This window comes from Falco peregrinus, chromosome 2, assembly GCF_023634155.1.
Source record: "Falco peregrinus isolate bFalPer1 chromosome 2, bFalPer1.pri, whole genome shotgun sequence".
Taxonomy (NCBI): Eukaryota; Metazoa; Chordata; class Aves; order Falconiformes; family Falconidae; genus Falco; species Falco peregrinus.
The window spans coordinates 2323537-2348736 of record NC_073722.1 but is presented as its reverse complement, the minus strand read 5'-3'; positions in this window follow the sequence as shown (position 1 = coordinate 2348736).

The window sequence follows — 25200 nt, the reverse complement described above, 5'->3', positions numbered from 1 at the left end:
TCACAGCTTGCACTCTTTTTCTTTTTTTTTTTTTTTTTTCTTTTTTTTGTACTGTAGATTTTAATAAATCATTTTGAGTAAAATGCCTTGTAAAACTAATAAAACAAAAATCCTATGCTGATACTGTTTCTATAATGAAACTATATACAAAGAAAAGCAACACATTTCACCACTGTTTTTAAATCATTTTCCTAATGAAAAGAAGAACCTCGATTTGCATTCAGAAGCAGTTTTCATTACTCATTTAAAAGACCAACATTAGATTTATGAATCTCTCTGAAAAGAGTGACAGTAACCTTTCTATGTTTACTCTTCTCAGATTCTGTCCTGCTAAAGTAATAAAATTCTGTTATGACAAACAAAAAAATTAATACAAGACTTTTGAAATTTTTCACAGACATGCAGAGTAAATGAGGAAGAGGAAGTAAAGGGCTGGCTTTTTTCCATGAAACAGAAATAACTCCAGTGGCCAAAATTCATGGTGAAAAGCACAGCATTATCGTATGTATCATATTTATATTAATCTATTTTTTTCTTCAGATGGTGAGATCTTGTACAAAGGGGAACATAAATATGTGATAAGATGTATATCTATAAAATATAAATTTACAACCACTTGACACCTTTTGAATGTTTTGTCTGAAAGTAATAATATAAGAATGGTTTTACATGTGGCTGTGGAGCTGGGTTTCAGCTCTGTGATTTCAGCTTGTGACGAATCATTCATGAATGAATACATTTAATAATCCAATTATGGTCCAAGGAGAGCTGCAGCTCAGCAACACCAGAAAAATTTATTTTCGCCTTGCAGAAATGTAGGTATGAAATAAATGCATTATGTTGATATCGATCTATAGAGGATTACTCATAATTATTATACTGTTATGTAAACTCGATAGCAGTAGATTTTTCATATTCTGAATATTATAGGTTTCTTTTTCCCTCCAAGTTTTTTCCTGTGGTTCAAGTCCCACTAGAATCTTTTTGTACTTTGCCCAAACCTTCCCCCTCTCCGTGACTACCTGTTGCTTATTCCTCGTTTTCTTGTTTATGGGACACGGTGTAAGAAAACGCTTCTGTGTTGAATTACACAAAATGCAGCAACTGACGTGTAAGGAGAGCATTCTAGTTTATGCAGGAAGGTTTTATCTTGGTAATTTTAATCCTTTGTGATAAGTATTCATTTTAAAAGGACAATTTCTTGACATCACTGAATACTGTCTGTGGTTATTACATGTTCTGACCTTGGGAAATCAGTTATGCCTACTAAACAGGATACCACAGTCCTAATAAATGCTTGTTTCTCTAAAAGTTCTAATAAAACACCACCCTAAAAATCTGATTATAAATAAATAAATAAATAAGCCTCACTGTAAGTCAACATTGAAAATTTTTGAAAAGTATTTCTTAGTTTTACAAAATAATAAAAAAAAAATTATAAGAATCTGGATGACGCATGAAATCTGTTTTCTCAAAAATTTTGGTTCAGACATTAAGTTCCTGATCCTCTAGAATCCCAAACTGTAAATGACTCAGTATTATCAGACTGAAAACCTTTTTGTTCATTGCAGTTAGACGTTCTTTGATTCTTTGATCATGAAGACTCTTACTGCATTATTAAACAAAAAGTATCTGAGCCCTGAGGTAGGAAGATCGGAAATGCAACTCAAAGTAGTTTCCATAATCTCTTACTTGATAAAGTTATTTCTGAATAATTTTTTAAAGCCCACTAAATGGAAATATTTGGGCATCACATGCTTGTGGGATGTCTTACTTGGGTAATTGTGTCTCCAGGTCTCAAAGGCTTAGCTCAGCACAAACCTGGTGTGTCACTGATGAACAAGTCTAAGGCAGAAGTGCAGAAAAAAGAATTCTGAGTCCTCTCCCTGCAATGTCCTGTGTTCCCAGACTTCTTACTGCGTGTGAGCTGGGGGCAAGCTGCCTCTGAATTACTCTGTGTCTGAGTGGTCTCAATCAGCACTTTGAGATTTATGCACCTGTCAGCTTGATATCCACAGCCATCTTATCAAAAACAGTCATGCATGGATAAACCAAATGCAGAAGATGCCAATATTTTGAATTCACAACAAGAAGTCATAATTTTTCATTGCAGTAAAATTGTCTATTTGACTTCAATATTAGGGAAATACAGCCATCAAACTTCACAGAATGTGTAGTTATGTGTATATATTAGATATCGGCTACAATGTTGCATCTGTTAAAATGAAGAAAAGGGCAGCATTGTCTTAATACATGCAATTTAAAAAAATGTTTGTATAAGAGGACAATATAGTTTCATGAAACTGAACAAACCTCATACTTTTAGTTGGCTTTGCAGCAGACACCTTGGCACTGACAAAGATGCAGGCTGAAGAGGGAATTGAAAACACTCAGGCTGAGGTGTCAGGAAATAATTGCTTCGTAGAACTAATGTTTATCTCTCAGAGGTCACAGCTTTACTTAAAAAGAGAACTATCCAGGCTTGTTACAGGGGGGTTCATCTTTTAAGTTTTGTTTTACGCACAAATGGTGGTGTACTGTAGGTTGTACCTTCCACCTGTGAAAAACTATCAAAAAAGTGAGGAAACAATAAAGACATCTTAAAATATTCACAAGCAAGAGCACTTGAAATCTTGCTGTTGCATTAATGTGAGAGTCTGACTTGCTATTATGTATAGATTTCTGGTTTGTATTGCAGTAATGAATAGTTTTGATAAAAGTCATCAGGAAAATAAAAGCCATGAGGAAAATAAAGAAAAGAAGATGCACTAGACGCTGTAATATTTAAGCTATTTAAGAGACACTGTGAGCACTAAGGTCAGTTAAAAGTGAAATATGTCCTGGAGTGCTGATTCTCCAAATATATTAGAAACTAACAGTTTGGTATTTTGCTTCTGGGGTTTTTTTTGGTTTTTTTTTTTTTTTTTTTGGTTTGGTTTGGTTTGGTTTGTGGTTTGGGGTTGTTTGTTTGTTTTGTTTGTTTGTTTGTTTGTTGGGGGTGGTGTTGTTAGGGTTTGGGGGTTTTGTGGTGGTTTTTTTGTGGTTATCTTTTCTATTATTATTATTGCTGTTGGTTTTATATATAGAATGTGATTCTTGCTTCTCTAAAGAAAAAGGATGATTATTCAAACACTATACCTTTGGGTAGTAATAGATACATTCAGCTTATCGAGGCAACGAGCAACCATGTAGATGTGTCCGTCTAACCTTTAGACAACCAATGCAACCTCTCATGCTACAAGCCTATGTTTTGTTTACAAAATTTAGTGCACGCTGCCTGAAGTTCCAATCTGCTTTTACACATTTTTTTACAGGAGTGACTGCTTTAAACTTGTCACGTATCAAGGACAGTAATTGTCATATCAGAATATTATTGTAGCCAGTTAGGTTCTGAGGACCTTCACTAATGACAAATCCAGTTGAAACTGACTGGGCAGAACAGTTCTTGTGGTTTAAAGTGACCGGATAATATCGTCTGAACAGTTTGATGGCAATCTTTAAACTAATATTGTACACGGACCTGAAGATTCCTAAAAAAGCAAACTTGAAATTAGCAGTTATTTTAAAAACTTTTTTTTCAGAATTTCAGTTGAGGTCTCAAAATCCTCAACCACTAATTTCACTGAAACTAAACCAGCACGATATTTCTCAAAACACTCCTGAACTGTACATAAACAAAAATGAAATTAAGTAAGTATAATAGAACCATTAGATAAGGAGCTCAACAGGAAAGTGGGTCTAACTCAGCAGTAAAAAGAGTGACACTGGCAACAAAATTAGGTTTTTATCCTGTATTTTTAAGCAAAAGCAGATAGAGGAAGAAGCTTGACTACAGGTTTATTGGTCAGGTGCTTGATACTATTTTTTATCAAACAATACAATGAAATTATAATGACACTAAAAAATTAAATCACAGAAAAATCTCTGGGAAAAGTAGCAAAGGAGGGTGGGTTTTTTTAGGCAAAAATAGGATTGGATTTATATCTAGAAGTGTGCTAGTGGTAACTGTCTGTAATTAACACCTCACGTCTAACATGGACAAGATGGCAAACATGCAACCATTCGGGACTGATGTTAGAGCCACACAAAAAGGTTTCTATCCTGAAAAGTAATTACAGAGGTGAAGAGAGTGGGAAAACGACTTGTACTCAAATTAACCACACTAGTGCAGCCTTTACAATTGAGTCAGCAATTGGGGAAAAAAAAAGTAGATGGACCACAAAAATGAACGCATTTGTTTTCTAGTCATAAAGCAGATATTCAGAGTACTAGATTATCTGCAGAGTATTTAATTGCTCTTGTGGTGAGCATCTATCACACATTAGTGCTGTTACGGATGTTGCTTAAGATTTCATTTTAGGCAAATTGTATAGCTCTACTTATATGAGTTATACTGAAATAGATGACATTACTCACCTGACTAAGCTTAGCAATGTTTGACCCATTAGCTTTTCATTTGTGGGTTAAATTTCTTTTCATAAATAGTTTATAGGTATCATGTTGCTTACTGCACATTCATTTCCTTTTTCAGAAACTCATATTTGATCCTTGGTTTATACTGAAAGCAAATGGCCATTATTATTATTATTGTTGTTGTTATATTATTTTATTATTATTATTTTACCCTCATGAAAAAATAACTAAGTAGCACTAATTCTGGTTTCCATGGTTAGAGGTTGACAATAAATTATTAACATAAGAACGACTGACCTTGGGGAAAAATGATGGCTGTAGAGTTAATGAAAAATTATAGGCTTTTTTGAAAATCGTTTTGAGCCATTTATGATTAATATTTCTGTAGGTAACCTGAAAGACTTGAGTTGGTTTTTCACATTAGATGAATTTTTTATCTCACATGCATATGTTTTTTTTAATATCAAATTTCATTGCTAGCATTGTGAGTCAAGCTCCACTAACACTGACTTTTTCCTCTGTGCCTCTATGGATGGTTGTTTTCTTTTGCTGGGGCTAGTTTATGTTTTTTTCTAAAATAAAATAGGGCACAACTTACTGTATTGAAAAGTAAATAAATTAGATATTTTTGTGTCTTCATTATGTACTATATGTACATAATGTATTATGTGCATATATATACACATATATACATATATATGTACATATATATATTATGTACATAATGTATAATGTATATTATGTACACATCTTCTATACAATTAATTCCCTTCAGTATTTTTCTGCTTATGTCTTGCAGAATGACAGAATGATGACTTTGTCTGAATTATATGGTAACCTACTGCACCAAAAATGTTTTAGCCTCATTATACATATTTCGAAAGCTTCCATAATGGATACTGTTTAGATACTCAAGAATCATGGTCCTTTGCTTCAAACCGCTTTGCTCCTTTATTGAGACATGTGGTCTAAATCATGGAACTAATCTTACTTACTTAAGTGGAATTGTAGTGCAAGCACATGCACAGGATATATGTCTGAGTTGCATTCTGTTCTGCATTTACTGGGTACTCGAGATAAGTGTGCCAAATGATTAAAAGCATTTTTTTATGAAGAAAGAAGATGCTCCAGAAACAGATAAGCAGAATGTTGAATTTCTATCCGATTCTGAAACTAGTTTAGAACACCTAATAATAGACTATATCTTAGTGCTGGTCTTTTTGATCAAAAGTATTTTCAGGTTGCTAAATATGAGCTATACTGCTTTCCAAAGGCTTTCACATCATCTGTTTTTAACTCCTGCAAAGATTCTCCCTTTCATTCATCGTTTACTTTCATTTACCATCCGTTTGAGCAGCTTGGTTCATTTAGCGTATGTGATGGTGCTTGTTTATCCATGACAACTCATGTTATTAATTTCACATAAAATATACCATTATGAAAAAAAAATGCCAAAAAGCAAAAGCTGTAATCAAATATTTCAAAGAAAAATGAGTTATATCTTTGAATACCATAAAAGAGGATCCATTTTCAGCACCCAAAACACTTCAGAATTCATCATTCATTTTTTTTTCTCTTGTACTGTTGATACCAAATTATTATCCAGCAGGGATCTTTTATAAATCTAATGTAAGTTCTGACTGGTAAGGTTTTTTAATGACAGTATTAAAAAAAAAAAAAAAAAAAAAAAGGCAAATGACAAAACCTACCCAACAACAAAAAAAAACCCCAAAACCACCAGCATTTATTTTCATGTGGTGGTAGACAATATGAAAGTCATAATTTACATAGCCAGCTTGACAGTTGCTTATTCCTTCATGGACAAATTCTGTTGCCTTTCTTCAGAAAATACATGTGACATACATGTTACTGTTTTGCCAAAGGACAATCCTCTGTGTTGGTGGGACTAACTTTTTGCGGTACATGAAGTGCCACACTGTACGTTTTCCTTGTCAAAGCTTTGATCCAGATTTGAAGTTCATCTGGGATATTGTTATAGCCATTTGCTTATCACTGAAATAATATAGCAGGTGCACAACCTGTAATAGTATACATTCCAATGGACACTCTTTTTCAGCTGAGACCTTTATTTTCAGTTCCGTTCAGTTTTAAGCACCCTGTGGTTTTCCTCATTTTGTTAATACAACTTAAGGATGATTCTTTGTTGCTTCTTAGTGTAACCCATCTTATGTATACATGTGTGTACGAGTCTATGTGTGTGTATATGTGCAAAGCAGAGGTCTAGATATTTTTTAAGTACTTGGTGTTCCACCCACCCATGAAGGAAAGAGCTGTAACTGAATTCAAGGTAGAGACAAAAGGAGAACAGGACTAGAAGAAAAAATGTCCGGCCAACTGTGTTACAAGGTATATTGTTTCCAAAGTAACGCTTTAGAAAGTTGAAATAAGGGCATTGAGGAAGGCTTATTTTAAAATAGCAAGACCTGAGTATATTCTTTAAAAAAGAGTAGAAAACTCACTAACTCATCATACTTTCTTAGGGCCTAGGAACTATACCCTTTGCTACAGCAGTATAACTCCTGATACTTCCCTTCAGGCAATGCGATTCCTGCTCATTTCCTCACTGAGTGTAGAGACATCACAAGGTCTTTCAAGTTGTTAGTGTATTTATCAAAATCCAAAGAGGCAATATAAACCCATCAGCTATTATCAAATTTCAATTTTATACTAGTTGTGCATTTAATTTCTAGATTCATAGAATTCTTCTATAAATTCTTATAACATACTTCATCATCTGTGGTTTCAAGATAGCAGATTTTAGAGATAAGAATGCCTCTGAGTTCCTCTTGATACAATTCAGCAGTAGAAAATATTTTTGTGAAATCATGCAACAGTGAACTCTGATTTAGTGGAGAACCCCACCAAATTCAAGGCATCCTGTTTAGCTAGAGTCAGATAAAGCTCAATTTATACTCATGTGAATACATTTTTTTATCAGAGCTAAAGCTGCATTTAGTTCAACATTTATATTGATGGGGGTTTTTAACCTTTGACTGTTATTTCAAAAGTTACCCTGGATTGTGTTTGTGTATTTTAATTACTGTTGTGTTATTGTCTTTTAACTTTGGTCTGTCCTCCCCTTAACCATGACTGTGGTCCTGCAGTCAACAAAACTGAGTTTTGAGGGGAAAGGTTTGCCACCAGAAATGTCACCATTTTATCATTAAACTGTTGGCAGCTCTGACAAAGCAACATCGTCAATGTTGCTATGGCAGAAACTCCATGTTATTTCGTACTGTAGGTCTTTGTTTCTTTGGTGTTTCTTGCTTTTATGTATTGCTTGAGTCCTGTGCACACAGAGATAACATTCATATGTATTGCATTGCAACTCTGGCTTCACTTTGGATTTATAAATGATTCACAATACATTCAATCAGCCTGTATGTCTTTGAAGGTTTGGTATTGTATGAATAACCAAGTTATTAGGGTAAGAGGAAAATTATTACACATACATTTGAAATAACTTTGAAAGATCAGCGTTATACAGTTGAGGATGATGGGGGCATTGTATGTTCTAGAGTATGGAAATATGATAATATTGTATAGAAATTTGAAGAAATTATATATGTTTCCGGTGTTAACAAATTCAGGCTTTTAAAATTTAAGTTGAACACCAGTAAAGACTCAGGAGGCTTAAGATGAGGCAGAAGGCAAAACTAGACTTAGGACAGCAACACAAGACAGATAGAAAAGTGATGAACTGCACAGGTAAAAGATGGAAAAGCCCTACTGTGTCATTTCCCAGTGTGGCCTTGTTTCAGGCTTATGAACTGTGAACAGTGTTTATGGGTATCTAGAGCACTGAAGCATTGCCCACAACTCTGATATGAAGAGTCAGAAGATGCTGCATACAGGGAAAGGCACTGGCACCCAGCCTCTTTGAAAAATATGACCGACAAGGTTTGGAGAATACGCTTTTACCTAAGGGCAGTATTTTTGTAAAAAATACTCCCAATCATCCTAAAACTGGTTGGAGTGAAAGGAAACTCACATGTCAAAGTTGACAGTTCTTTGCAAAGTTGTATACATTTCTAGAAAGCACTGAAAGGAGCTGTGTTTAGCTAATGTTATTATTAAAGTTTCAAAGAAAGGTGTTCATTCTTATGAAATTAAATTTAACCTTAAAAGGAGTTGGTTGGTGAGCTGACTAAAGGGAAGTGTGTTCAGAATGGAACAGACACTGAGTGGATATGTGGGAAATGCTTTTTCTATGAACAGAAGGGTCACTTTTGAAATTCTCAGACAAAAAAAAAATAATCTTGAGAGTAAATATATGAGAGATTAGTATTCTTTAGATGATGTAATAAAACTCTCAAAGGTAAATTATCTTTGTAAGACTAAGATTATAATACAGTCTTTGCTGTTAGATTAATTATCTCAGAGTTCAAAAAACTCAACCAGTTTTCTAAGATTTTTTTTTTTTCTAGGAATTCTAAGTTTCTGGGTAAATCCTTCCAACGCACCTTTGTAATGATTTATTCACTTTCACCGCAAAGTTTTGATCCACTTTAGATTTAAGCAAGTCTTAAATGACTTCAACTGAAAAGTCAGTTTAGTAGGTTTACTGTGATGGTGTCGTAAAGCCAAAAAAAATTCAGGCATATATATATATATATATATATGAAGTAGCAACATTATTATCAGTCAGTCATCTGGTATAGTTTTGCCTATATGACAGTGAATTTATTTTTTTAAAAAATATTGCCTGTTGGTTTATAGGTTTTGCTGGCCTGAGAAACAACTTTATCAGAATTTTTCCCTTTATTTTTCTGAAATAAATTTCTTCATGTTCAGTTGCAGTCGTGTTTCTGAGTGTAATGCAGTATAGCATTAGGTGAGACTTTTGTTACTGAGAGCTAATTCCTGAGGAAAGCAGGCTTGCTGATGTTTCTCTTCTTGTTCCTGTTATCTCCTTTGCTGTTAGTGACCTTTGCTATTTTGACAAGAGCACAGGCATAGCCTTGTAACCCAGGGAATATTGAGGTACAATTGTAACAAGCGTAGAGGATTGTGTTGAACTGAGACCACAGGCTTCAAATGCATCAGGACTGGTCTTGGCGAGCTTGGAGCTGTGTTTTAGCTTGTAATAGCAATGAGCTAATGACCAAGTGATTACTGCAGACTTGCTTTTAGCTTTTGCTTACTTTGGTATAACTTTGTGATGTAATGACTCGTTACATATATTTTGTAATGAACAGACAGTAATAGCAAGTATTTACCTGTGTAAGCTAGAGTACCATACAGCATTGAGTAGTACAGGCATGGTGGGATTTTGCTGGAACTTTAAAATACCAGAGGACCCAAGACCTCACCAATGGACATTACTAGTCGTCCAAGAGATGCAGTGTTAAGAGCTGTGTAAGGTCAGAAAAAAAAAAAAAATTACCACCACCACCCCCAACCATACACATACATATACATCATACATAAATTTGGATACAACAAAGACTTACAAACGGAAAAAAGCAAGCCATAGAGCATATCAGCGAAAATATGAAAGTAACTCCAAGTAGTCCTAAAGTGAAGAAGAAGATACCATTGACATGATACTCCTTTGGTGAAGGACTTGGGATGTTCACAGTTCACTGTACAACCCCTTCCTAGACCATCAACTTTTAGAACCAGAAAGTAGGTCTGAAAGTCCAGAAAACAGGTCTGGAAGGATGAGCAAAACATCATAGAAATCTACACAGGGATTTCATACCTTTTTATGTATCTTGAAATATCTTCTATATATACATTAATATGAAGTGAATTAGCTCATTCCATTAAATGTTTTCATTTCACAGTATTTCCAGACTGTTTTCTTGAAGTTTGAAGCTTTCTATTTACCATTCTATTGAAGCTATTCTTTACTGAGTTTAGAGATCTGATTTTTCTTTGTATTTTCAACTTCTGTTTGAGCTTCTGTTAAAATAGCACAGCCTCATTTGCTTTCTCATTCAGACTAATTTCTTTTTCCTTAAATAGCTGTCATTCTATCTTGAAAAAGCATTTCATTTGTAGAGAATGTCTTTCATATCTTTCAGGAACTTTTTTTCCTCTATGATTTAATACTTGCAAAGGCTTTCCTGGAAATTTGGCTATCTCTAAAAATCATTGGCTGCAGAAATAATGCTTTCTGTAGATTTGTGTTTGGACTTTTAGACTTTGTGGGTATAGTTCAGACTCTACACATGAAAATGACTGTGTAAATTATTTCCTTTGTATGGAAGGTATTCAAACACAAGAGCATAAAGCAATTAAGGTACTTTAAATCTTCCTTTCTCTCCGTATTTCTGAAATATCTTACCATATATCATGATACTATTTATCTATCTATATGTGGTACAAGCTGTGGGAATTAAAATCTTTTTTTAAGAACAAAACATTTTTAGAATGTGTCCTGTCATTACATCAGTCTTTCCCATTCCCATCACATCAATATGCTTTGTGATGTAGCACGCACTTCTCTTGCAAAATGTACACTGACCAAAAAAAGGAATTATTAGAAAATATGTAAATCAGTCAAACACAACTTTTTACATAAACCTGGTATTTTGGATGGCCTGAAAGTAAAAGCTTTCCATTTTGTTGTAGGCATTCCTCTCCCAATTTTGTTACATACCCCTCTGAGACAGTCCAGTCACCCCCTGTGTTCTATATGCTCTGTTCTCTGCATCTGCAAAAAGAGCAGTCACAGGCTCCTGCTTTGGTGATGATAGGTGTAGGTGTTGAAAACAACAGTGTTTTTTCTTGGGAATTCTACCCGGTTTCTCATGCCTCATTTAATATATTTACCATCTTGAATTTCTGTTAAATACTAATACCCTCAGGCTCTCAAAATCACTAAGTTGTACACTGCTCTACGGTATGGTTCTTACTTGTCTATGTAATCTTTGTAGCTTTTTACCCATTCTCACCTTCCTGTCATCTACAGAGACCTCTAGCAGTGAACCCTGTAACTAAATTGCCCTTTAACCTCTTGAGGACTGTCACTTAAACTCGCTGTAAACTCACTTTTTTTCATGAATTCTTCTACTTGTGCAATTACACAAATACTGGCCTGTATTAAAAAATAAATTTAGGTGAGACAGTAGGTGACATACTGATGTGATGCATACTTCTTAAATGTACTGTTTAATGATGTTCTCTCCCACTTTTATTTTGTGTGTTTATTTCTATCTGTTTTGTAAACTGTACAATGAAGTGGGTTTACAGGCTTATTTGTGCAGTAAGAGAGCGGTCAGTTGCTTGTACTGTGTTCATTAACAGATGTGTTAATTTTTAGTATGAATGAGGTATTTTTTGACACTATAGGCATGGCTGTAATTCTTGACAAAAATTTTCATACTTTATACTTTTTTTCCCAGAGTATAATTCTTAAACTTTGGTTAATTTATTATAATTCAATTTTGGATGGAATACACTCATAGAATAACAGATATTATGCCAGGGTAGATCCTATTCCAAAGAATTCTTTGCATTTCTTTCATTGTCATCACAGTAAAACCAGCAAAATGCGAGAATTCTAATTAGAGGAAAAACTGAAACCACTTCTGTCTTGAAGAATTAAGGGACTGGCAGACTGTTAAACCAGATGCACAATCCATTAAAAGTAAAGCAAGCTTTTATTATCAGTGTTTTTCAAAACCAGCTGCAGTTAAGAAAACTTTCTTTCCAACCAAAACTTATGAAGGATAGTGAAAGCTGCCTTTCCATGTACTTTCAAGCAGAAGATGCATTTTCTAAACAGCAGCAGTGTTTGAAAGTTTTGCTAACAAAACAGGCTGTACTGAAAAATGGAAGTAAGCACATCTACGGGCATAAATATTGTTAGTATGTTTAGGCTGCTGAGTTCTACTGACTTTGAACCTTCACAATTCACTGCTGCTATTTCTGAAAAGCTTCCTTGAGCTAAGTGAATTGAGATATTGGTAGACTGAAACGTAAGTCTATTACCCAGAAAAGTTATTATCTTTTCTGTTGACTGAAATTAAACAGAGGATATTTTTCTGAAGTTGGAATTTTGGCTTGTTAGACTTTTGATTAGTAACAAAATTGCAAAGTGAAGTTGTGATATCCTGAACTGGAAAATATATTGAGAATGGAACAAATTAATTCAAGTGGGTATTTCATTTTGTAATAAGGATGGGAACTAATTAAACAGATAAAAGTCATAATTAGTTCTTAAGATATAGAGCCAGGGGAAAATTCTGGAATATCAGTAGAGTCTGTTAGAATCTTGGGAAGCAGGCATATATAGTTTTATGTGTTCTATCTATTGCAAATTTAAGTATTAATAACAGATCTTCCAAGAAGATTTTGAGAATAGGTAAAGAAAAACTATGCTAGCTGCCATAATAAGCACTACTTTCTCAAAGCCAAGTTGCCATATTATATATTGACTTCTTCCTGATCAGGTTTGTTTAGGTGGAAGTTATTCAGCAGATTTTTGCTTCTGCTGCAATGGAATTCCCAAATAGATTAAGCTCATTAAATTCTCCATAGTTTCGACTTTAAAATTCCAACTTCTCTTACCTAATTAATTAACAGGCTTTTTTTTCCCTACAAAGGTGTAATGAGGTTACTGCATAATGATATTACAAAATGCTGTGTGCAGGATGAGTCATTTTCATCAAATATCATGAATGGCATTAAGAACACCAAGGTCTTTCAAATTTAATGGAAAAATCATTGAAATTTTTACCATCATTCAAAACGTATTTTTTAAAGCTTCTTTAGCACTTATTACAGAGCACTTATTGTTTTATTACTATAAAAACAGTCATATATACATCAGCAATAAAGATTTCTTCTATTTAACTTGTATTTATTTCTTCCAGTATATACTTCATCTCTATTTTAGTTAAATCTTATCATAACTTTCCTCTGATAAAATCATTCAGCCTTCAAGCCATGCCTCAATATAAATAATTTTGTTTGCTTCTTCTTTCTTTCTTTTCGCCCAGAAGAAATAAGAGTTTAAACAGAGTTACAGGTTTCTCTTTGTCTTTTCACAAGGCTACATACAGAATTTGCTAATCTGGTACTCAGAAGCGGTTTTCGAAACTTTCAATAACAAAATGTGACAAATCACAAAGTTTTGCTTTTCACTTGTGCTTTCTTTTTCTCGCCTTCAACTTATGTTCTCATGCATTTCCTTCCTGGACTTTGTTCTGTTCTTTCTCACTTTCTTAAACATAATCCTACTTCTTTTGAAATAAAAACCAAAACAACAACCCACTATGATGCATGCTTTTAAATTACTGGTATGCAATGCTTTCTGTTTCATATGAGTCTGTTGTCAATTCAAATTATTTTTATTTTTCAAAACTTTTTTTTTCACTCAAGAGTGTGACCATAATAAAATAATAAAATTTATAATGGGTTTGGCACTGTATTTGCCATGGAGAGAGTTCATTTTGAGTAGGCCCTCCTCTGAGAAATGCCAGTCCTTATAGTATATAGAATTTATTTCTGGCAATCAGCAAGAGTAACGTTGCAGTTAATTTTATCTCCTATGAGAAACCAAGTTTGTACATTTCATTAAAACTGTTCATTTGATAAGGTTTTCTCAAATAGTCTTCACAATCTACTTACAATTTCCCCACCAATGGAAAATGTGATTTACTTCAGTATGTTGGTTCGAGGTGACTGCCAGTAAAAGATATATAGCTATGAATCTTGTATGATCTTCTATATTGATGTAGTCAGCATCCTCCTGTATGCATCTTCTTTAAAGCTATGAAACCCGAGAAACATTTAAAGTGCCTTGAACATTATGCTCTGCACGTTAGATATAGAGTCATAAGTATTGGGTGTATAGTCATAATTACCGGTGTCGAGCCATTTTGGTCATATAACAGACATAACTGAGAACAGGACATTTTGGTAGTAAATGCTGATAGCACTGTGAGTTTGTCTGTATGTGCTCGTTTTATGTATGGGTGTCTTGTAGTGCACCATTTCTGGTAGAGGGAGCTATTAATGGCTTCAGAGAAAGGATGCATGTATGATGAGGCTGTGCTAGTAAAAAATAATATTTATGCTGTTGGAAAACCACAGATTGAAAAGGTGTTGAAGAAAACCAGGCCATTGCAAATAGGATCTCCAAAAGTACAAACATTAAATGATAGCACAAAACAAAAGTGCAAGCACATGGTAGTGTCAGGGGCCCCAAGGATATAAGTAGCTCAAAAATGGTCAGTACTGTGTCATTACAGAAATAAAACCCTGGAGGCTGGCTTGTTTGTTGGATTTGTTGGGGGTTTGGGGGGGTTGGGTTGTTTTGGGAGGGGAAGTAGGGGTGGGGGTGTTAGTGCTGGGGTCTTTTATAATGTAAAGAGGAAGGAAATGTAAACCATGCCACACAAAATTCAGATACAACATGGAATTATGTACTAATGAAGTCAAAGCAATTATGCCATCTGTGTAGCCATTGTCAAAAGATGAGACTGAGTGACACCGACTTCAAGAGCGAGAAGGAAGAAACCATTAACATTAAAGCGTATTCCTCCTGGCAAAGAGGCCACCTGAGCCATAGCATATTTCACTGCAAACTCCTCAAAGAAGAACTTGGGACTTTGATTTGTTGCCCTTCCTTCTAGCATTCCTGGGACCCGGGAGTGCAGGAACGGTGAAAACCTTGGAGAAAGGGGTAATGTTAGAAAGTCTGTGCATTTCATTGTGCCACTACTGGCAATGAGCCAAATAGTTGGGCAATCCGAAGTATAAATGTTAATGTAATTGTAACAAGACTGCTAATAACTATGATTAGAATGTTTAGACTTGGACTAACAGTAAATTCTTGACTTTGTTTAAAATTGTCCATGAGTTTGGTCTGGTATCTGTGATCTGGAGGGCAGGCTGTTAATGTGGATGCAGTGTTGCTTTCTTAACAGGAATAATATTTCTGGCCGACAGCTAATGTATCTGTAAAGAAAATGGTCTGGTGTGACCTTCTGGAAGTAGATAGCATCATTTTGCAACAATAATGGTGATTTCCAGGCTCAAGCTCCTCTCAAAGTCTTTATTAAAAAGAAATTTTCCTTTTATTAATAACAAATACGCTTTGCTAAAAACGATAAATACCAGGACCTACACAGAAATAACATGTTTTCACATGAAGAGATTGCAGCAATCTACATCCTTTTTCTCATTCAGTCCCTAATATTGGAATCAACCAATTTACAAGATTATAGGTCTTGGTGATAAACAGTAGAATTTCATTGTCTTCTCTTAAAAGTGTACAATGCTAGTGATTTCTTTAAAATTATCATTTATTTATTTTAATTCAAAATATGCTAAAGAGCATAGGACACTGTTGTTGTTGTTGTCATTTTGGTTTGATTTGTTTTTTGTTTCTATAATGTTTGCAAAGAAATTAGAAAATGTATAAGAATTTGTAGGCAGCGGTCACACAGATCCCTGACAAATTAGGAAAAAGCTAAGAAGTAACTCTGCAGTTGTCTGCTGGAAATATGGAGTTCCTTCTCCTGTTTTGAAGTACGTGGTGATAACTAGGACTCCCAGGTGCTTCATATTATTAAAACCATAATAATAATATTAATATAGTGCCTAGTGCTCCAGAACCACCAAGGTGGAGCTCAGTGCTTGCTGCTAGCGTTTTGGCTCCGTGGGGAATGTGACAGATGAAGTGAGGAACACAATCTCATGAAAAATCTCAATAGAATTAGACCAGCTGTTTCCTATTAATATTCAATAGCATCCAATAAAAATAACTTCAGGATTTTACATGGAGAGACAGTATGCAGAATTTAAGAGCAGTGTATGTCTCTAACAGTCAGTGTACTCCTGTACTATTATTATAAGGGAGCACTAATGGTTACACCTCAGGCAGGCAGAGCAGGTAGGGGTCCTCTTAACTCTCTTTTGACCTCTGCAGATACTAAATTATCTTAGGGTTCCATTATAGTTAATTGAAAAAATAGACATCCCAAGTGACTTATCTGATTCTGAAATAGGTATTTAAAATTGCTTGTACTACAGAAGTAATTATCTCATAACTGTAAAAGGATGAGTAGCAGAAAAACAGTACTCGTGATTTTTGTATCTCTCATTTTTGCAAGGTGTCAAGAAATTCAGTACTCCTTTAAAAGGTTTGCAGATTTTCCTGTATGCATCAAAATGCTATCTGAAAAAGTAATTTCCTTTATGTATAACTTAATCCTGTTAAGTGTAACTTCATAGCAGCCCTACAATATATTCCATGTGTACTGTAACTAGAGGTTTCAACTATTGCCGTTCCATTGAGGGATCATACAAAAATAAAAGCTTTCCAGTAGTTCAGAAAAGGTATAGAAAACATTAATCAATCATGAGCCACATTGTAGCTCAAAGTTTGTTGTTTTCTTACTTTTTGTTTAACCTCCAGAAGTTATTCTAACATAAAGTTCTAACATACTGGTTTAACCCCAGATGGCAACTAAGAATCACGCAGCTGCTCACTCCCCCATCCCCTGGTGGGCTGGGGAGAAGAATTGGCAAAAAAGGTAAAATCCATGGGTTGAGACAAGAACAGCTTAAGAACTGAAGTAAACTAAAATAATAATAGTAATAATAGTAGTAATAATAATAATAGTAATAATAATAATAGTAATAATAATAGTAATAGTAATGGAAAAGGAGTTGACAAACAGAAAGACAGGAATAAAACTCAAGAAAAACTTGTGATGCAAAATACACTTGCTCACTGATGTCCAATCAGTCCCCAAGTAGCAATCCACACTTTCCAACTAATTGCCCCCAATGTATATGCTGAGCATGACATTCTATGGTATGGAATATCCCTTTGGCTAGTTTGGGTCAGCTGTCCTGGCTCTGCTCCCTCCCGGCTGCTTGTGTACCACCTTCACTGACAGAACACGAAATACTGAAAAGTTTTCAAATCTTAAAAGCTTAAGAAAAACCCCCAGACCTAAAAAAATTTAGATTCTTAGAAATTATTTTTCTTTGTTCTGTTCAAAATAAAATACATTGTGGGTACTTTTATGAAAAAAAAAATATAGTTTTAGTCAGTTTAGATTTTTTATATTTTATTTTAAAAGATTTAGGATATAAATTCATTGAAATAACTGTGAAAAATTGTTAAGTTTTGTCAGAAGCTCTTAACAGATTTTACATTTTTAATGTTCTGGAAATGCTATACAGTACTTATTTTTAAATCAGAATGTTTTTAGGTGCATTGTGGCATTCTCAGTCTATTGCATATTTAGCTTTGTTTCACTTCAGCTGTTTTCCAAAAAAATCATTGTTGAATAAGATTAATAATGTTATTATTCTTAAATCTTTGTTAATTGAATCTCAGATCCATTTTTTTCATCATTTTACCTTAGACTTGATGGAAGAGTAACAGCCTGCAGTTACTTGGGTCACTTGCCTTCTTTTTTAAGTTGTTGTATAATACCATAGGTCTTTGCGGGAAATTCCATGGTATTCCAAGATTTATTAAAAATTTATATTGTCATTAAATGTTTTACAATTTTTAGATATTGTTTTATACCTCTTTACTTACTAATGAACTAGAAAGTACTTTATCTTCCTTGTGTGATAAGAGGATTCATCACGCTGTTTCCCTCTGATTAAAGAATAGAAACATATATTGAACTCTTCTATTTTCTTCCATCATTAACTGCATTACCATCACGTTCTAGTAATTAGTCTTTGTTAGTATGTTTTTGCTGTCATATTCTTCACACACTTCTCTCTGTTTTCCATGGTCCTCCAGTCCATAGATTTCTTTTTGGTAGCATGTGCTCCCTTAATCAATTTTCTGAAGTGATAACAACATTCCCTTTTGTAACTCTTGTTCATTTCTTTTTTGCTTGGTTGTAGCATTTACCTTATACAGAAACAGTCTAGGTATTTAGGTAAGTCATATGGCAGGATGAGAGAAATGACTTATTTAGATGTATTTGTATTACTCAGGGTAGAAGACAAGATGTTCCACAGTTAGTAATATGGTTTTATTTTTCCAGTGCCCATTTGGGCAGAGGAACAGGGTGGATATTCAAGGGCATCTGCTATTTCCAGTTAAAAATGCATCTAATCTCCATTTAAAATTCATCACCATCTAAAATACCACTTGATTTACTTTTTTTTCCCTTGGGGCTGCAAAGTATTAAGGATATAAAACTGTAGGTCTCAGTCTTTTGTACTTTCAAAAGTCGAGATTAATTTAGATCGAAGGGAAGACTGACTCCTCCTGTTTTATAGGCCAATTGCTAATTCGTAACAACACAGTCTCCTTTCCCAATTTCTTTGCAAAGTCCCAGACTGTAGTGAATCCATACACAACCAGTGTGGCAATTTTCCTTCGTACTTTTTTGAACGAGATTCTGGTATTGTATGCAGGATAAAAGGAACCACTTCTAATTAAATCATGGGCAGTTAAAATTCTATTTAGTATTGATCATGCATTTAACAGCAAAGACTCCAAGATACCAGATCACTATCTATTGACATCCTAGCCCCTTGAGAGGTAATTAACGATGAAGCCAGTGGTATCAGATTAAACGTTTTGCCTGTGGTTTATTCTCTGTGTGGGATTTTCTTCTGTCCTTCTTTACAATGATCGCACTTGGGAATAAACCAACAATTTTAAGTTAAGGTGCCATAACTGTCATATCAAATAAAACAGACTGTCATTTCTTTTTGTAGTGATTAAATAATGTTGAAAATTTAAAAAGCTTTCTAAAAGTATTTTCAACTAAGTTTGTACGAAGTATCTTCAATAAATAACCATTTGCATAACTTCTGGACATTTACATCTGAAAGCAAACTTAATGAGAAAAAAAATTTTATACTTAGTAAACCTATTACCATGGTGTGTTCTTCTAATAATCCAAATGCATAATTTTAAAGTAGCACTTTCTAGCTCAGTACTATATTTTAGGGCTTTTTTAAAATGAGGATTATTCAGGGTTAACAAGAGACAATTTTTGTGATTTCATTTAGCTAAATTTTAGCCTCTGTTGTTTTGAGATTAATTTAAATTTATTATGGAGAAAGAGAAGCAAATATTAGAAAAGTGAGAAAACACTAACTGCTTCATGACAGAAGAATAATATACAATTCAAAGCTGAAAACATAGGCTTGGCTTTTAATAGTAGCTGAAAAGCTGATGTAATATTAAGGCTTGAAGGAAATAGAGAGCAGTACAGGAAAACAGATTATATCACTGAATAAATTCATAGTACATTTGCAGCTTGACTAATGTGTGCCATATAGAAAGACAAAACAGAAATAATAGTTTAAAAAAAAAAAAAAGGTGCTGAAATAGATAAAAATGATCAAATGTGGAGACCTTTCTGTGAGGAGTGAATAGATAGGTTTGGACTCTTCAATATGGAGAAAGATGATTAACGGGAGGGCGTGATAGAAAGCTAGAAACTCGTGAAAGCTGTGGAGAAAGAGAACAGGGATGTACTGTTTATTGACTCTTCAATACAGGAGCTATGTGGCAATGCAAATAGCAAGGGAGAAGTTCAAAATAAACAACAGGAGGGAGTTCTTCACACAACATGTGATTGAAATGTAAAGCTGCTCAATGTGGATGCTAGCAGTCTACAGAGCTTAAAATTATGGAAGAAGAATCTCTCAAGGAAAAAAAAAAGGATGACATTGTTTGGAATCAATGAACTGTGAATTTCTGGAGGCTGAGAGAATATTCTGAGGGAATATAATTACATGCTTGTCCTGTTGCACATTTTCCTAGGCATTACCCATTGGCTAACATAATATTATGGGTCATGTAAACTTCTGCTCTGATGCGGGCATTCCTATTTTTCTATATTTAAAGGATCTACCTAACAAAGATGTAATTATCACTTGCTGAAGTGTTTGCAGAACAGTGAGTATCAGCATGTGATGAAAAATCTGCAAAAGTCTTTAAAAAGAGAAGTCAGCCATTGAGCTTTTAACTGATTTTCTGCAGGATCTTACCTGTTTGAAAAATTCAGCTAAAATAGATTCAGTGGACTCTATACACCCTTCCAAAAAACCATAACTGCACCTTTCCCCAAAAAAAGCTCATAAAACTTTAAAAAGCATCAAATAACTCCTTGCTAATTTTATTTAAAGACAGTCAGCCAAAATCATGTAAACTTTTTGAAGTGTTGCATTGCCTCCCCAGTTACATTCCATTCACATAAGCTCAGAAAGTATTTCTCCAGCGAAACAGTTGTGAGATTTAGTCCCATGCTTCTTGGTCTCATGCCTCACCTTCATCATAACTTCATTCTGGTTTTTCTTCTGAAGAAAAAAGCATGAGACAACAGGTCCTTCCTGAATAAAATAGCAAAATATTTGTGAGAAAAACAGAAACATAACAAAGAGCGTAGTTTTGACATACAAAGTTACATAGTTTTATTTATCACTGGAAAGAGAAAAATGAAGAAGAATCTGAACACAGAATGTGGAAGGGCCTACTGAAGTTACATATTTAAATAGGTGAATTACCATATTTTAGAACAGTTTGAAATGTATTGAAGTAAAGATTGTTTCAATAAAAACAAAGGCCACAGTTCCCAACATTTATTTCTCCCTCTCCATATAGACAGAGCTAATTGTCAGTATTGCAGTGACCATCCAGTGGTCTTGGAGACACAGCTTTAGAGAAACAGGCTGAAAGTTTTGTTCTGCCAATAATTTCCAGTTAATGGTGCTTTACCTACGTAGGTAGATGTCACTTAACTGCTTCTCCATAAAAGAGGTACCAGTATTTCCCCCAAAAAAAAAAAAAAAAAAAAAAAGAAAATTGAACTTTTTATGTGTCCAGGTAATGAAAAAGAGATTTTAATGAAATTTCAATTTACTGGATTAAGTTTACTCAGTTGCTCTCTTTGTTTCTTCCACTATTTCTATCATTGATGCTTTCCATTTTCCACCAAACATTTTTGGAAATGGAAGGCCAGTTACACCAGTCCAGAACTACATTAAGTAAAACCCAGAGGAGATCCTTGACTTCAGTGCGGTTTCTGCATTTACAGCAGATTATGCAACAACACTGAATTTTGTGGGGTTTGTTTGTTGTTTTTTTTTTAAATCCAAAACATACTTCTTTGCACACTAAGGTGACCATAATAAAACAAATCAATTAATTATGGACTATGTTGTATTCGGCATTCATATCTGAGGAGTTTTCTTGGCTTCCAGAGGAACAACTATCCTTGTGTGAATAGAATAAATAGGCTTTGGCCCAATCTAGCTTTTTTTAATTATTTTTTTTTTGGAGGAACATTTAAATAACATTCTTAAGACACTCACACAAAAGGGAGAATGTTCTAAATAAAGACTATTCAGATTGAATTCTATTGTTCTGAGACATTGCAGCACATATTATCTCTTCGTACTGAGATTCCACTCTCCCTCCTACTGCATTTTCTAATTGAAATCTTTTGGTGAAAAAGAGTGACAATTCTGTATTATGCTTGTAATTTTAAATGTCAGCAAATTATGTCAGTAAGCAATCTTCAGAAGGGAGTTTGCATTGGTAATGGTGAATTTCCTGCAAATCAGATGATGTGTAAGTATTTGTCTGTAACTCCTTTGGATTATCAACCATGGCATTTCAGGGATTAACACTCTGTTCTCAGAATCTGAGGAGAATTGGTCAGGCAGCAGTTTGTGAAATTTTTCAGTTTGCCATTTTTTGGGCTGTGACTGCTTGTTGACAAAAACCTTATTTGGGACATGACATTCACAGCAATGTCAGGGGCCTTCTCATGTGACATCTTTTTGATTAAAGAACCAAACAAACCCAAGTGCACGTCTAAAGCAGATGAATGCACAGCTGCTGTGATGCACAGAAATGGTGGTCCTACTTTAGAGGTGAAGATAACATAAATTTAAATTAAGGGTCAGCCAGGACATAGAACAGTTTGTGTGTCACATTGCATAGGTATGGCCTAACACAATCTTGGGGTGTATAAACAGGAAGGCAGTTAGCTGGTTTTATATATATAAATATTTACTATATATTGGCTTACTACATTTATATAGTATTGATCAGGCCAATATTGAAAAGTATTTGTGATGATTACCATTAAAAGAATAAATGGAGGTAAATAAGAAGACATACAGACATTAATTTGGTGGATCTGGAGATACTGAAAGCATGTTATCTATCTTGTCAAAGTGAAGAAATGATTTAATTACAATCCATACATATTTTCAGAGGTGATAATAAAAGGAAATATAAGATTCATTAATTTAGCAGGAAAAGGCATAACAGAGACAGCTGGCAGGCAGATGAAGCCACACACATGCAAAGACAAATTTAGAGTTTGATTGAGAGTATAGTTGATTTTATATTAGAGTACGTGCAGAAGCAGTACCTCCTATAGCTCTCATGTTTCAGATTAGAGGAGTACCTTCCATAAATATAGATTTTTATTACTGTTTTTTGTGGAACTCCATTCAATATAGCTCCAAATGTTTTTAAACATTCATTTCAGGCTAATCCAAAGTATTTTCTTTATTTTTTTTTTCCTTAGTAAAATAGACTGCAGCTGAATGAAATATTTTATAGAGCCCATTTACTTTTTCATATTTAGGATCATTAGATAATTTTGATGATAATATTTTAATCTAATTATTTTCAATTTATATTTTATTCTTCTTGTTTTATTGTATAATTGTATAATTTAACTTAACTATTAGTGTGATAATAATCTCCAAATATATTATTTTCCCATTTAAATGTTTTTTAAACCAAAAAACCTAAATGACACGAACATATTTTTTTCTTCTTTTTTCTTTCCTTTTCCTTGATCAATCCCGTATAAAACACAACTGAAAATCAGAACAAAATAAGATAATTTTTCAGCATTGTAAACCTTTTTCTTTCTTCTGAAAAAGGGATTTGACCAAAACATTTTTCATACTCTAGATTTATTCAGGTTATAATTTAGTTTGCAAGTTTTTAAATTCAAGCTAGACAGAAATTTAATAGCAAGAAGTCAAGCTAGTCAAGCTTTTAGGAGCCTTTTAAGTCGCCTTTGGAAAGCGGAGGAGTTTGTACTGGAGGTATTATTAAAACTGAAAGAATGGGTGCTCCCGTTTCCAAGGATGGCAAGCTGCTCTGCAGGATGATCCAGCGTTCTGTTTCTCTTCTGTTACAGTCAAGGTTGGAAAAGGTTACAACTCTGTTTGTGGAAAGGCTCAGGCTGTATGTATCTAACTAATACTTGTCCAATGGTTAGCTAGCCTTTCTTTTTCATCTTTTTACCGGAAATCTCCGATAAGTTTACCTTTCTTTTCCCCTCTTCTGAGTTTCAGATCAATACAGCTGAGGCTTTTGTTTATGAAGCTACTTGTCAAATGGGCTCCAGGTAACACTGAGGCATTAATGCCTTTTTAAAATTCTGTTGTGTTATATTTAGTTAATAAACTCATTTAGTTTATAGTCAATACAGATGACGGACTGTTTGCATGATGCTTGCTAAGTGTTATTAAAAAAAGATGCTGAATGAGACAGAGGAATAGATACGTGGAGTTGTACCTTCCAGAATAAGCATAGGCCAAAGCAACTTCTATCTCTAGACGTAAATACATAATTTCTCTTTCACTGTAACATTAGTTCCAAATTAAGACAATAATAATAAACTTTGAAAATAAAAATGAGGCCTAAAGTGTTCTTGTGAAAAGCTCTCTTACAATTTCTCAAAGCCATCACAATGGAAGAAACACATGCATGGAGTAGCTGTATTCTTTCCAGTTCGTATTCAGCTGGGGCCTCTTCCCCCGTCCTTTGGTCACACTGGGGACATTTGATTTTTATGTGAAAGAGAGCTAAGACTGAATGCATGAGAATTCTCTAAGTAGACATAGGAAAACATTAACAAAAATTATAACTGCACTTAATATACTTCAGCAAGTATTAGTTATTAAATTGTCAGGTCAATCAAGGTCTTCCAGGTTTATGCCAGCATAACCACACATACTCCTGAGAAGATAATTTGGACCATTAATATATTATCTTAGATTATTCCTTAATGCAAACACATAAATTGTTAACACTGAACCACATTAATTAAACTACTTCTTATTAATTACTTGGAGAGTTCTAAAAAGGCAGTCAAATGTTGCAGATACCAGTTTATAACCTTTAATGATGCCCTGTTGTAGGAGATCCTATTATATTGCCATGATGTCCTCTGTAAATTGGCTGCTCAGTTTGATCAGCACAGCAGTGTTCAGATCCTGTGCATGCTGATCTGGATTTCTGTTCTTTAGAAACTTTGTATAAGCTGAAAGGAGTATTCCTGATAGAAAATCTGTTTGACTTGGGGAGGATTCTCTATCAGAAACCAGAAGGTGTCATGACACTGCATTCCTCAGTTTCAGCCTGCTGTACCTGAGCCCACCCAGTTTTGCCAGCCTTTTCCTTACTGCATTGTCAGAGAATCTTAGAGTAGCCAGACTAAGAAATTAATGTTATTACTATTAAAAACCTATGAATACGACATTTACAATATGTCCTTTGAAACCTCTACTCTTCTTTAATGCCTAGGACATTTTACTATATTATGATAGAAGTAAAAAGGATCTCTCTTTTTCCATTTTTTTTCAATATACTCCTGAGAATGATTTTTAAGTTCTTAGCTCATAATTTATCACTGCTTTAACCTTCATGTTCCTTTTCCCCATAGATTCTCTCAACACTAGTATGCAGTATAAACTTTGCCATGTTTAATTTAAAGTCTAACTTCTGAATGACAGAGGTCTGTCAGTTTTTTTCTATCTGAAAGAGGCAGTGCACAC